This window comes from Lactuca serriola, chromosome 3, assembly GCF_051521515.1.
Source record: "Lactuca serriola cultivar US96UC23 chromosome 3, Lser_US96UC23_V15, whole genome shotgun sequence".
NCBI classification, from domain to species: Eukaryota; Viridiplantae; Streptophyta; class Magnoliopsida; order Asterales; family Asteraceae; genus Lactuca; species Lactuca serriola.
Genome location: NC_136410.1, coordinates 117,785,625 through 117,799,694, shown reverse-complemented (window position 1 = coordinate 117,799,694; position 14,070 = coordinate 117,785,625).

The window sequence follows — 14,070 nt, the reverse complement described above, 5'->3', positions numbered from 1 at the left end:
AGTATGTTGGCATTCCAGCCAATGGTTAAGGGCCTGTGGTATTCCCACCCGATGGTTGACTGGACCCATAGTATGTTGATATTCCAACCCGATGGTTCATTGGACCCATAGTATGCTGTTATGTGTATATGTTATCTGTTTGGGTGTTGGTAGTTTTAGGGAACTCACTAAGCTTCGTGCTGACAATTTTGGTTTATGGTTTCAGGCACATCAGTGGATCGTGTCATGGTCAAGGCGTGACCGTACACATCCTTGAATTTTGGACTTATGATTTCTAGGAAACTCTGATAATGTGAATGTTTTAAAAAATATGTTGAAAGAGATTCTGATTTTTAAATAATGTTTTGGGACCAATGGTTTTTGTAAACACTTTTATAGAAAAGGGTTGTTTTGAAAAGTTTAAATTTTATGGATGTTACAAGTTGGTATCAAAGCCTTGGTTTTATTGAATTTGAAGAAGACTCGTGTGAATCTAGTCTCAAACTAAGTAAAAGATTTTCAAAATACTTAAAGAGGATGCGATATGTACGATCAGTCAGAGCTAGTAAGTATAACCTAAAATACCATACTGGTATTTGATATTGTGATATGTTTGAACAACATGTTAGTGACAGGCTAGGGATCTTGAAGAATTGCATGATAGAATTGCCTAATTATAGGATGTCTAATAGCCTTGGATTCTTCTTTATGTGAAATTGACATAATTACTATACTTGCTTAGTGTACGCATCGTAGCTGTACAATACTAAGATTCTATATCCTGAGAATGTTTGGTTTGGCCTTATTTTCTTTTCTTGTCCGGTGAAGGGCTGGGGGTAGGATCAGGTATTCGACTATCTATAGGATCTAACGTTATGTATGGCCAGCAAACACGAGTGCTACAGGGTTGGTGGAAGTTTCAAGAGTGGGTGTAGTATTTAGCGGGTCAGCACGACGAATGATTAGCCACTCTGGGTGTGAGAGCATGGTGACGGTGTACCTGTGGTACGGGGAGTTGAAGATCGAGGATTTCATATGAGGATCTGTCTAATTTTATTGTAGTTTTGCGTCAGTCGACTCCTCTGCACAAATGATGATTGCTTTGTTCTTTGTGGAACTCATGAGTAATGTGAGTTATCTATTGGGTGAATATGTCAAGTTACATATGAAAAAGGTTGGATAATCTCAGAGTGACAAATTTGACTCAACTGCGCAACTCTCGTTTGAGTCCAACCGTTGCAGGGATAAGTCTGTTACTTGAAGGATCATCTGCTCTTTGTTGCATGTGATTGTATTCATGCAATAGCTAATTGACATTGTGAGAATTTCTTCACCAGCTGATGGCAGAGATGTGTGGAACCCTAGGATAGCCTAGCGAGTATTCTAGTGTAGTTGTTTCCCAGTTGAGCATGTTTCAAGAGTATTTTGTGACTAGGTCTTAAAATGACCCGAGATGATTCTTGAGGAAAGTATGGATAGCTATGGAAGGTATTATTGAGCCCATACTACTAGAAGCATAGGATCTAAACTCGATTCAAGGAAGATTTTGGGGATTATAAGGACTGGTCAGAGAAGATAGCATGGTTGGATACCAAGGTTCGAGGCAATGATTCGGTATTTGTCGGTCTTTGGGTGTCGGCTGCCCAGGCGAGGATGGGTTTTTTGTTTGTTTAAGCCACTGTGGCGATATTGATGTGGATTGAGTGGTTCAGACCTGGATAAGTATGTCGATTGGAGGTCTCAGAGGTTTGGCTAAAGGTTATGCCTTGGGCCTAGGGGCACAGGGAGGAAGCGGTTGATATGACCGGGTGGAATTACATCTGTAATTTAAGTGGCAGATTATCGAATTAGATTGTCGTTATTGGTGGATATGGTCTTTCCCTTTAATTTTTCCGAGTTAGAAGGAGTGGACAGGCTTGTGACCTCCCGAGGAGTTAGGTTACATTCTCAGCTTGAGGTCTGTTAGTCGCAGTGGTTGACGACAACATGTCAACGCTGGTGTGCGCAAATAGTTTGTTGTGGCACGAGTACCTTAGCAATGAGATCAAGGGCCGTCTCCTTGGAAGATGGGAAAGCTAGGTGTCAGATTGTCGTGTGGGTTGCAAGCAAGAGGTGTATGTTTGGTTTGTAAATCGATAGTTGCCTATGCTTTGTAAGTGGTCATTGTGGCAACTTCATAGGTTTTCAGTTGAAATTAAGGTTTTTCTTGTGGTTCGTTTGATCCATGTCTGGAGGACCATTCTGCAAATGATATTCATTTCATGGTCAAGTATGGTTGTACCTGGTCGGGAAATTTGGGTTATGTTTTGGTTTCACCACCAGTTGGCGGTGCTACGAGTTTTAAGTGGTGGAGAATCGCGATTCTCAAGTTGAGAGCTAGTCATTGAGGGTTCTGTCAGTTCGTTGTTTGGTTTGTTTCTTTCATATTTGTTCAACAGATGTTGATCGGTGAACCCTTTACAAAAGTAGGTATGTTCAACTCTAGGTGGGTTGTGGTTCTCTAGGCTAGGTGTCAAGGTGTCCTAGACCATTGGTCGTTGAGTTCGTCTTTCGTCGGGAATCCTCCAAAGGATTCAAGTGGCGACAGTTTAGAGCAAGGAATGCGACACCTACCCTCCTGTGAAGTGTGTTTATGTTCCCTTGGTACTTGGGTATGTTTACCCTGAATGGTGAAGTGGAATTCTGATTTGTAGCGTACTCAGGTTTTAGTACCTTTTAGGGTCGTCTTGGAGGTCTTCTCGAGCTAGTGTTGTAGTGATGGAATCCATTTAGTCTCACAAGTATGGGGTCTTGTTTGACCGATCATGAGGATATTTTTTGTTTTGAGTAAGGTGGCCTTTTCGATTATCTCTGGTGTTTCTTTTCTCTTCGGATGAGATTATGGGCTCTTAAGTATGTGTATAGGGGTGCTCCTTGTGAGCTAGGCTAGAAGGCATTAGGGCTCTTGGTTCGAATTATGTGCATGGTCCTCCTGGGTTTCAGCTTTCGATTTGGATCAAGAGTGCAACTATTATCATATCTGCGAATCATGTGCGACTTTGTTTTCGTAAGGTTTTGCTTGGTAGTTGTCTTGTGGTGCTTAGTTGGCATTGTAAGGGAGTTTTTTAGGTGCCTTCAAGGTAATGGAATGAGGTGGGTATCTTCAGACCCAGAGTGTTAGGCTAATAATGCGATAACAACAATGTCGTTTGGTTATTAGGAGCATTCCATCCATAGGCCGTGGGCCTAGTGATCTTAATCGTTCATTTCTTTTGTTTGTAGTGCTTTTGGTGTGGATACTTTGATTGGGGTTAGGTGAATCGTAAATAGGTTGATTGGATAAGGGTAGCAGTAAGGATTGAGGAAAGTATTAATTAGGTATTAGAAAATCTTGGCAGGTTGTATGCATTATAATTCCATTTGTTCGCAAGTTGTTGTTAGATTATGATTCTCATGTTGTAAATTTCTTATACTGTCGTAAGTCGTAAAGTTCTTCATGTTTGTATCGAGTGTATGCCCAGGTGGGGGTGTACCGGAGCCGGTAATGGTTGGATGTATCGAAGAAATTCATGGTTTGATCGTCGTTGCTCGCCGAAGAAGTGGTTGGTAATGCCATAGCAAAGGGTCAAGGGTTGTTAAGATTTTGGGTTCATGATATGGTTTAGTTTTGGGTTAATTTCGTGGTCGGTGTGTTTCGAGGATCATTCTTCATCGTCCTGGTAATGGCCAAGTTATATATTTATCATTTTAAGGGAGGATTCTGTGAGGAGGTGTCACACCCCCGAACCAGACAGCGTAAACGTCTGGGGGCATGCGCGTGACTTCATCTTGATATATCATTACAGTGAATATAATTGAAACATAACATCATCATGATCACACATGTAATATAACAACATTCATTGTTTACATCGAGTATTGTATTTGAATATTACATGCAAATAATAGTAAGAGTATGATGAAACAAAATATCACACAATATCCATTAGTTTGTTTCGTTCATCTTGCTTCAACGGTTTCCTGAGGATACAAGTTATTTTGGAAAAACGTCAACATATGAAATGTTGGTTAGTTCATAAGCAATGTTGTGATAAAATGATTTGTGTAATTTGTAAAACCCATAAAATCTGATATTTTCTGAAAAGACTTTTGTTTATCAAAGTGTGAAGATCCATAAGTTGATGCATGAATGATTTCAAAAACATATATATGAACGATATTTTGTCTTATAGTTATAAAATTTCGAGCGAGTAGTATTGAATTTCCCGGAAAACCCGATGTTTTCCGATACTGATAGGTATCCGTGATTATTGATTTTGTATTGTCTTAACGAATGAATATTTATTACTCCACATTGTATATCGTCCTAATTTCGTCTACTTTGATTTCTCATAAGCCTTAGCGAACGAAGAGAAGAGGAGCACTATGTCCCACTACTATCGTAAATACCTAAGGCTATCGGGGATGCGAAAGACACGATGATCCAACTCGCATTTGATAACTTTAACCTTCCTAGCCTTACTAATGGGTCACTAAGGCCCATTAGCACATAAGAGCTATTGAAAGTCCTTTTACACATAATTGGATCATAGGAGGCCCAATAAAACATAAGCGTTATCCCTTTGGGCCCAAAGATCATTTTGATGGACTTGCAAGATCCATCAAGCATGATTTGAAACACTCAAGCCCAAAGTTTGTAGATTTACTCATCATAGTTATCACGTATCTATTGAAGTGTTTTGATTTAACGATTGTTGTTTTGTATTGATTTGAGACCGAATCAATTCGTTTCTAACGATATTTAGAGTTGAATGTGTATTCGTTTTCTATTTTGTCGGTAGTCGTGGATTTCGTATTTTGACTTAATGAATTAATTTGTTTAAAAGTAGAAGTTTTGCCTTTTCACTACCTTTCTTTTTATAAAAATAACAATTTTAGGCATTTATATAAAAGAATTTCGTTTTTAGTCCTTAAAACATTTTCTTGACACTTTTGCATCATAAACTTGTTGAAAAGATAGTTTTAACCCAAGATTTATTTTTTTAACAAATTCATCCCTTCTAGAATGGTATTTCTCAGTTAAAACCCCATTTTTGCAACTTTTATAGTTTTGGCCCAAAATCTAAAAACTTTACATTTTTGGTCCTTTTTTATATTGAAAAGCATTTTTGAACCTTGAAATAGTTTTATTATGCTATTTATCCCCTGTTTTATAGAAAGTTTCATTTTAGCCCCTTAATTTGTCATTTTGTGCAATTTTAGGCTTATTGGGCCAAAAAGCCCAAAATTAGTCCATTAAGCTAAATATTTACATTTCAAGTCCTTTGAAATTTTTATTATTCATAAAACCCATTATGGAAACTGTTTTGACTCTTGTGTCCCTTAAGAAACCGTGACATGACCATTTTTAACCCTAGTTTTGTATATTTGACATTTTAAGCCCAAAAATGGATTTTGATGTTCAAATATGTTTATCATAATCTTATAAATTATTATTCTTGACTTGTTTAGTGTAGAATAACTTAGATTATGTTTGTTTCACTTCTCATACCATAGATCTTGAGGTTCACCCTTTTTTGTTACATATTTATCACAAAAACACATAACTATACACATACATGCATAAAATCACACATAGCATACATATACACATAGATCTACACATTTTCTTGTATTCTCCCCCATAAAAGGCATGAAAACCGAAAGAGAGGGGTATGAAGCTCACCTTTGCTTGTTGATTTTGATTTGAAGAAGAAAAGGAAGAAATTTGATGTTATTTTCGGCCATAGCAACACCTTGTTGTAAATTTCGAGCTTAAGGAGTTTTCTAGGAGTATGATCACCAAAAGCTTTTTTAAAAGAAGTGATCTTACAAGAGAGTAGAGTTATATAACTTAGACATGTAAAAACTTAGCAAAGAATGATGATTTTCTTATGAGAATCCTTTTGAAACAAAGCAATATTTTCGAGAGTTTGGAGGAAGAAGAGGAACAATATTTGAGAGTATAAGGTGTTGAAAAAATGAAGGAGTGTGGTGGTGGGGAAATGGCTCTCTGCCATAAGTAAAAAGAGGGGGGAAAGAGATTAAAGAATTTTGCATGATGGATAATAGTGTTCTAGATGCATGAGATTACCTAAATACATGTTAGATAATCATGAGTTGTCATTCTCTAGTCCCTCTTTCTTCCATTCTCTTTTTATTTATTTATTTATTTGGGCCGAGAAAAGGGAAGGAAAGAAAAGAGTTATGGGCCTTTGGTGCTTAATTCCATATCATGGGCCCATTTTGATGATTTCCGTCCCATTGGGCTCCTACGATGGTTTACGGCCCAATTTGTCAAGAATAATGGTTTTCATAGTTCATTAGAGCTAATTAGGTTAGTTATGGCCCAATAAGGTCCATTAGGGTATTTTATTTCATTCTAGGCCCAATATCGCCCAAAATGTTAAAATAAATGGGAGTGGGTCGAATTAGAGCCCATTTAAGAGTTCTAAGATCAAAATAGTCATGTTGGAAGCTTATGGGCCCATTAGGCCCAATAAGGAAATCCTAGTCCATAAAACTCTTGAACCGAGATTTCTAAGGTTTCGAATCCTTATTTGAACATATGAGATGTATTTGAACGAGAATAGAATATAAGCTTTTACAATGGATGATGGTTACATGAGAATAGAATTCCATAGAAAAATGCCAGTTGTGACATCGTCCCTCCGTTAGAGGGAATTTCGTCCCGAAATTCTTTTGAAAGATAGGATCATGAATGAGAGAATAGGTGAGCGTACTTCTGCTTCATCTAGCCTTCACGCTCACATGTGTATTCCGATCCACGCCTGGCGTTCCATCGAACCTTCACAATCGGAATGCGGCTTTGTTTTGTACGCTTTACTTCCCTATCCAATACCTCGACTTGTTCTTGGACGAATAGGAGATTCTCGTTTATATCAATATCTTCTAAGGGAATGATAAGAGTTCTTTCTAATAGGCACTTTTTCAGATTCGAGGTGTTGAACACAGGGTGTACATTGCTGTGTTTGGCAGGTAGTTCCAGCCTATTAGCCATTGGACCAATCCGGGGATGAATCTCGAACGGTCCAAGGTATCGCGGGTTAAGTTTTCCTATTTCATAAAGCAAATCATTCCTTTCTAGGGAAAGAATTTCGATAGTACCAGGCCTCTGACATGGAATTCCAGAGGTTTTCGTCATTTGCCATCATAACTCTTCTGTCTGTCTTGTGATGCTTGAAGTCTAGTTTTGATTTGGATTATCTTCTCTGTTATTTCGCGAATGGTTTCTGGTCCTGTGAGAGTACTGACGAGTGATCTGCATTTACGACCATAAAGAGTCTCGAAAGGAGCATCCTTGATGCTCGTGCGATAAATTTCATTGCGAGATTGTATCATGGGTTCAAATCCCATTTCCTCCGGAACAGAAGTGAAACGGGCGGGCGAAATGACATGAGAGAAAGAACCTCTTGGTGGAGTCCAGCCCCCCAGAATAGCACTACTTAGTGACTAGGAGCGGAGAGACCTTTGCGCGTTCTTTTTGTTTGATCGGCCTATCTTCTTTCTATAAGCAAGCTCCCTCCGGCTGTCCAGGGACTGGACGGCTCTCGGTTCTTGAGCATGTTGGGGGATTAGGCGGCAGTTGAAAGAGCTGCTCAAAAGCTTGGCGAAGAAGCGAAAAAGGCCTATCTATTCTCTTTTTTTTAGTACAAGGGCTTTTTACTAGTCAAGTGGTAAGGTAGGGCGCTATTCGATGAATAAAACATATTTTAGGAAAGTGGTTCAGGTAGCTCAGCTGGTTAGAGCAAAGGACTGAAAATCCTTGTGTCAGTGGTTCGAATCCACTTCTAAGCGGGCCAAGGGTCCAAAGGCCGGGAGCGAGCCGGATTTTGAAATTCGTGAGAATTCAATTAAGGGCAACCGGGTATCCCATGACTTGCTGAATTCAAACACTCAGGCTCGGAGCATGACTTCGAGTGGTTGAATGGTCCATTCACTTTGGCTATGGGTTTGAAGGTGGTAAGCAATGCTTATATCTAGCTATGTTCCCACAACCCTCTGAAGTGACTGTCAAAGTCTTGAAGAAATTTCGTTACCTCGATCCGAGATAGTAGATACTGATATTTCATGGAGTCTCACGATCTCCTTGATATATATCCAAGCTAATATTTATGTCTTGTTTGATTTCTGTAGTAGTGGGAAATGGGCAGATTGGGTTAACCTATCGATGATCACCCAGATAACGCCCAACTCAACTCTTATAACAATAAGATTTTTCCTTCGACTCCGAGAGTTTTATCCATCCATGTAGCGCTTTCTTCATGATATTCTCCAGCTTTGATGCTTTCAAGGCCGGTCATAGGTGTTGACAGAGTTTTGTTATTGCTTCGTGAGCAGACGAGTATGTTATTGATGAAAATAATGAAAAGGTTGACTAGGCATGGTTGGGATAACTCGGTTTGTAGGGTCCATGAATACTGTGGGAGCATTCATTAGACCGAAGGGTATCACAATGAATTTGAAATGATCGCGACGAGTTTGGAAGTCAGTTTTTGGAATGTCGTCTTCTCGGACTCGAAGTTGAGGATAACCAGTTCTTAGATCTATTTCAGAGAAGTAACTAGCTCCCTGGGAGCTGGTCAAATAGATCGTCAGTCCGAGGGAGTGGGTATCAATTTTTGATAGGGAGCTTATTCAATTTCCTAATATCAATGTACCTTCTGAAGTATTGGTCTTCTTAAAGAACAAGACCGGAGCTCTCCAGGGTGAGAAGCTTGGTCTGATGGATCCTTTGCTCAAAAAGTTTCTTAATTGACTGGATAACTTCCGAATTTTCGGCGGGAGTTAACCTATAGGGTGAATTGGCAATTGATGTGCTTCTCGGTATGAGGTCGATTCGAAACTTGACCTGTCTCTTGGGGTCTTCCCGAAAGTTCTTCAGGAAATACATTCAGAAAATCGCATGCTACTCGAATACCCTGTATGTTTACTTCTTCCTTGGTCTTGTCCACAACAAGAGTGAGGAAAATGTAGTTCTTATGGTGTAGGCACTTCTGTGCCTTGATGCACAAGATAGGAAGAGAATTGGCGCCAGTTTTATCACCATGGATTATTAGAGTTTCGTGATTGGGAAGGTGAAGGCAAACGGCCCTCTCGCGACACATAGTATCAGCACGGTGGGGTCTTAACCTAACCATGTCAATTTTCACATCAAAACTCCTAATATTTACTAGCATTAAATTTATTTGAAATGAATGGTTCTTTGGTGTTAAGGTGTTCCCTATATAAATATCGTAGGTTGATTCGGTTTTCCCATTAGTCATCTCCACCGTGAAGGCTTCGTTTAGCTTCTGGGGTTGTTGTTTTAGTAAGCATTTGAATTTGTTACTAACGAAGCTTCGCTCAGCTTCACTGTTGAATAAGAGGTAAGCGAAAGAGTTGTTAAGTGGGAACATACCAGTAACAACTGTCGGGTCTTGGTCTGCTTCGCCTTGACCCAAGGTCTGGACAATTTCTGATCCTTCTGCTCCTTGATTGATAGCCTTCGGGCAAATTGCACCTGAAGTGACGGGTTCCTCCACACCCACAGCAGGTGTGACTGGTCTCATCATTGGTGTTGTTGTTAGGGTTGTTGCGATTTTTGTTGTTTTCATTTGGCTGATGATTCTAGCATGGATAAGTTCTATAGTATTTGGTGGTGTGATTCTTTCAGTTGCATTTCTTACAATGCATCTCCCCGCAAGCTCCATTATGATGGAAATTGCACTGGTTGCATTTTGGAAGGTTCCCAACATATGGTCTTGTGGTTGTTGGTGTAATAGGGGTCATGGTCGCATGAACAACAACAACATGGTGCTTCTTTGAGAACCCTTGAGTGGGCTGTCCCTTTTTCTTACATCCAGACTTCCGCTTCCTGCTCTTAAGCTTGGGGTTTGGAGTTCCTTGATGAGCTCTCACTTGTTGGTTTCCACGTTCATTCCTTCGGCTGGAGTTGTCAATGCTATTCGTGCCTCCATTGGTGTTGTTTGCATTGATTTGTGCTATAGGAGCGGTTACTGCTAATGTTACAGCAGCTTGGAATGTAGCAGATTCCATTTACAGGAGCAGTGTCTCGCGGGTGTGCTTGTTATTCCTGCGTGATGGCATTTTCCTGCTGCACGTTGATAAGCCAGATCGTAAGTAGTGATCGTCATTCCTGGTTGTACTCTATAAATTTTCCATCTTGTTGTATAATTCTCACTTCTTCCATCTACATCCCTATGATGTATTCACGGTAGTAGGTAATCGCAGATTTGGCACGATCGTTACACCTATCCTTAGAGTATATGGGTTGTTTTGGTTTCGAGATCTTTAAGTATCTAGCGGTTTTTGAGGGTTCGGTTGTGCATATAATTGAATTTATGTAGTAATTTGAAATAAAGATAGCACATAATTGTTCCATTGGTAAGTACCATCTTAGTACACGAAAGAGAGTCACATCGGATAGTAGGGGGGAGAAAAGAAAAGGCTAATCCTAATTGTGGCGGAAAGTGTCTGGTGGTGGTGCTGATGAAGTGGATGCACCTCGGAGGCGAGCTACTTGTTGTTTTGTATCTCGTAGTCGTACTTCCCAAACTAAATGTCTCGCTCGAGAGTCTCCGTTCACTTCCTGTGTTTTCTTCTGATCTCTCTCAATAGCAAACCACATTTGTTCCGTTCGATTTGGGGTGTCCTGAGCTTGGTTATCAATACCTCAGGTGCGCTGAACCATGACTAGGAGGGCCCGGTCAGCTAGTCCTCTATGACTAAGATCGAAGAGACCTTAGTTCCTACCATGGCGTGGTCGTATTCCCTGCTGGTGACTCTATCTCAAAATATTGTGTGCCCAAGGGGGAATGTGGGCAACGGGGCCCACACGATAAGTCGATACTCTGGCCCTACATGGAGGATTGATGACATCGGATTTTGCATCCAATTCATCATCATCGTTGCCCACGGGCTCTTCCTCTTCGAGGTCCACTATTGACTCAGCGGGTCCATCTGCGAGTTCTACTTCGTGTTCCTCCTCTGGTTCTTTCTCTGAGTCTCCTTCTGGGTCTTCCTCTGGGTAGAGCCATCCTACTATTCCATGACTACGGAGATAGGGGTTTCCAAGCTAATAATACTCATCTATAGTGCATTGCACGAAGGGGTATAAACACTAGAAACAAATAGCATACCAATTACTCCTATAGTAATTTAGTTTTGTTTAGGTTTTGTTCTATAAGCTCTTTGGATAATTAAATGGTAAGTTTTTGATTCATTGTCTATCACAATTACTCCCGAACACATGTTGGTCGTATTTTGAATCGTTGTAGTTGATCAGGCTGCATTCACCCCCAATACGACAACATAACTGCCCAAGTTTAATAGTGATGTTCAAATCCTCCAAAGACTTTTACTGTTCTTGTTGTGTTGTTATTCTAAAATGCACACAAAGGTATGTATTTTAATTATTCTGTTCAGAGTTGTTTAGCCCCATTGTATTTATAGTTGCATATCCTGCATGATTAGACATACTAGTTCACTATAAACAATGCTCTGATACCAATCTGTCACACTGTAATGCCTGTGTTTCCGGGCTTGCCATTTTTAGCAATGTAATAGTCTAGGTTAACCTTTGTAACCCGTTTTGAAATAATAAAAGTGTATTATTTGAATATTATGTGTTTTGTGCTTAATTGCTTAATTATGTGGTTTGATTAGTTAAGAATAAAAATAAGAGTCAAAATTAAAGTGTGAGATGAGCCCAATGTCTTTTCATAAATTTGTAGTGGTTGAAACAAGGATTCCGGAGATATAAGGAATGCTGAAATCCGAGTTATAACGAAGAAGTTATGACCTGTCGAAGTTTCGCGACAGAACCGGCACGACCCAGTGCGACCCAGCGCGACGTAAATAGTGAATTTAAGGTAGATAGATATCTATCCTTAGTGATCTAAATGAGAATTGAATATCTCATTGATATTAGTGCAACGACGGAAAGACAGACGGAATCAGAGTTCAGAAGAAGGAGTTATGAATTTCGAACGTAGTTTTCCTGTCCCGGCCTACTAAAGATAATATATAAGTAATATACTTATAATATATTAAAAATAAAGTCAAAATTAGCCAATGGAGTCTAAACGAGAGTTGTAGAGCATAATCTCACCTTCGCGGCGATATAAAGAACGTCGAAAACGGAGTTCGTATGCGAAAGTTATGAGTTTCTGAAGTTCAGGGCGCGAAACCCCAAAACTGTCAGAGCCCACGACGTGGAACAAGGTTGCCACGACGTGGCAAGTGTCCTGTCACCTCCGGAAGGCCCCCAGATGCAACTTTGGATGACGCATGCAGTGACGACCAAGCCCACGACCTGGAACAAGGTTGCCACGATGTAGCAAGGGCCAAATTTTCCCTATAAATAGATTTGAAGGGCCAACCGTTTAGGGTTGCTATTTTCTCTCTTCTCTCTCCCGTTTTGCATCGATTTGCGTGCCAGAAGTACCCCGAAGCCCCGGTAATATTCCCAAGTCCCGAAGCAAGTCCCGAGATCCCGAGAAGTGCGGTTCCCGAGCCGAAGCTCTGCCCGCGAGAAGTTCGATTTTTGAAGAGATCTTCCAGATCTGCTGAGGATTACTACTTTTGCAAGTCGTAGTGTTGTCCGATCATCTTCTAATCAAGTGAGTGTGTAGTTATTTTCTTCCAAATACAATAATATAAAATACGTGTTATGTGTATATATTTGATTGTGTTATGTGTGAATGTGTATTCACTCTCTTCTATCTTATAGATCTGATCATTTCTCTATGAGATATGTGTTATGTGTGTGTGTGCCTCATCTGTTATGTGATATATGTGTTGATTAAAGCATGCTATACAGGTTTTTAAACTATGTATACAAATGTATATTTTTTTCTACTAATATGTTGGGTAGAACATGGGTAGATAGTTGGTGTGTAATAAACAGATGAGAGGCCTCGTTGTTGTTTGATTTAGTCATCTAGCGGAGTTTAGATGACGACCACATACTTTTCTAGATAGTCTTGTGGAAACATTAGCAGGTTCACCACCTGTAGGTGTTAATGAACTCGGGTGTTCATTTGCTGTACTCCATCCCCCTCATGGTTGCCTTATTTGACTTATATTGCTGAGGTACCCCCGAAGCATCTGTTGTCGCCCCGATGAAATACTCTTAGACTAGGTCCCTTGTGTTAGTTGTTTTAGGGACACAAAGTGAGAATAACGGGAATGGGTAATTGGGTTATTATTGGTTGGTGAAATTTAAATATGATTATTTATTGTGGGTTGAAAACCCTATATGCTCACCAGGCTCCCAAACCTAACCCACTCAGTTTTATTTGCATTACAGGAAGTGGCGCGAGGGCATGAGATGGATGAACCATCAGTTGTTTTGTTTACAAGTCTTTATGTGTATATATTTGTTGAATGACTTGTAATGTTATCGTTTATGCTTATTGGTCTGTATCGGAACATGACACCCCGAGTTTTGATTATATAATGAAAATACATTTCTTTTATGAAATGCTTTGGTAAACATTGTTTTATCATGTTTTGTTTTTGGGAACAAATTCCGCAACTCTTTTAAATCAAATGGATTTACTCTGAAAATATTTTAAAAGCGTAAATGAAAATCGGTCTTTTCTGGCCGAGATTTTGAGGATGTCACAGTTGGTATCAGAGCATTAGTTTAAGCGAACTAGGAATTTGTAGGATTTCTAGACTTAAACTTAAAATGCTAAGTGAAATTTTGAGATATGTGTCTGTTATGTTTTAGACACGAGCACTAGTTTAGTTTAGGAAAGTTTCCTAAAATGCTTTATGTGCTGAATGTTATATGTTGCCATATATGATATTATTTGTTCGGATCTATGGTCTGTTGCCGACCGGATCTAGAAACCTTATGTGTGTAGGATTCTAAGCGTACGTCTACGATATTAGAACTAGCATGCAAACGTTTCGGAGTGATAAGGATGATTTGAATATCTATCATGATTGAGGATCTAATTTCACCTTATTCGGTGTGTAGATCAAAATGGTGAGAACAAGAAGTGGAGTTGGAAATGCTGACGAAAACAGGAATCAACCACC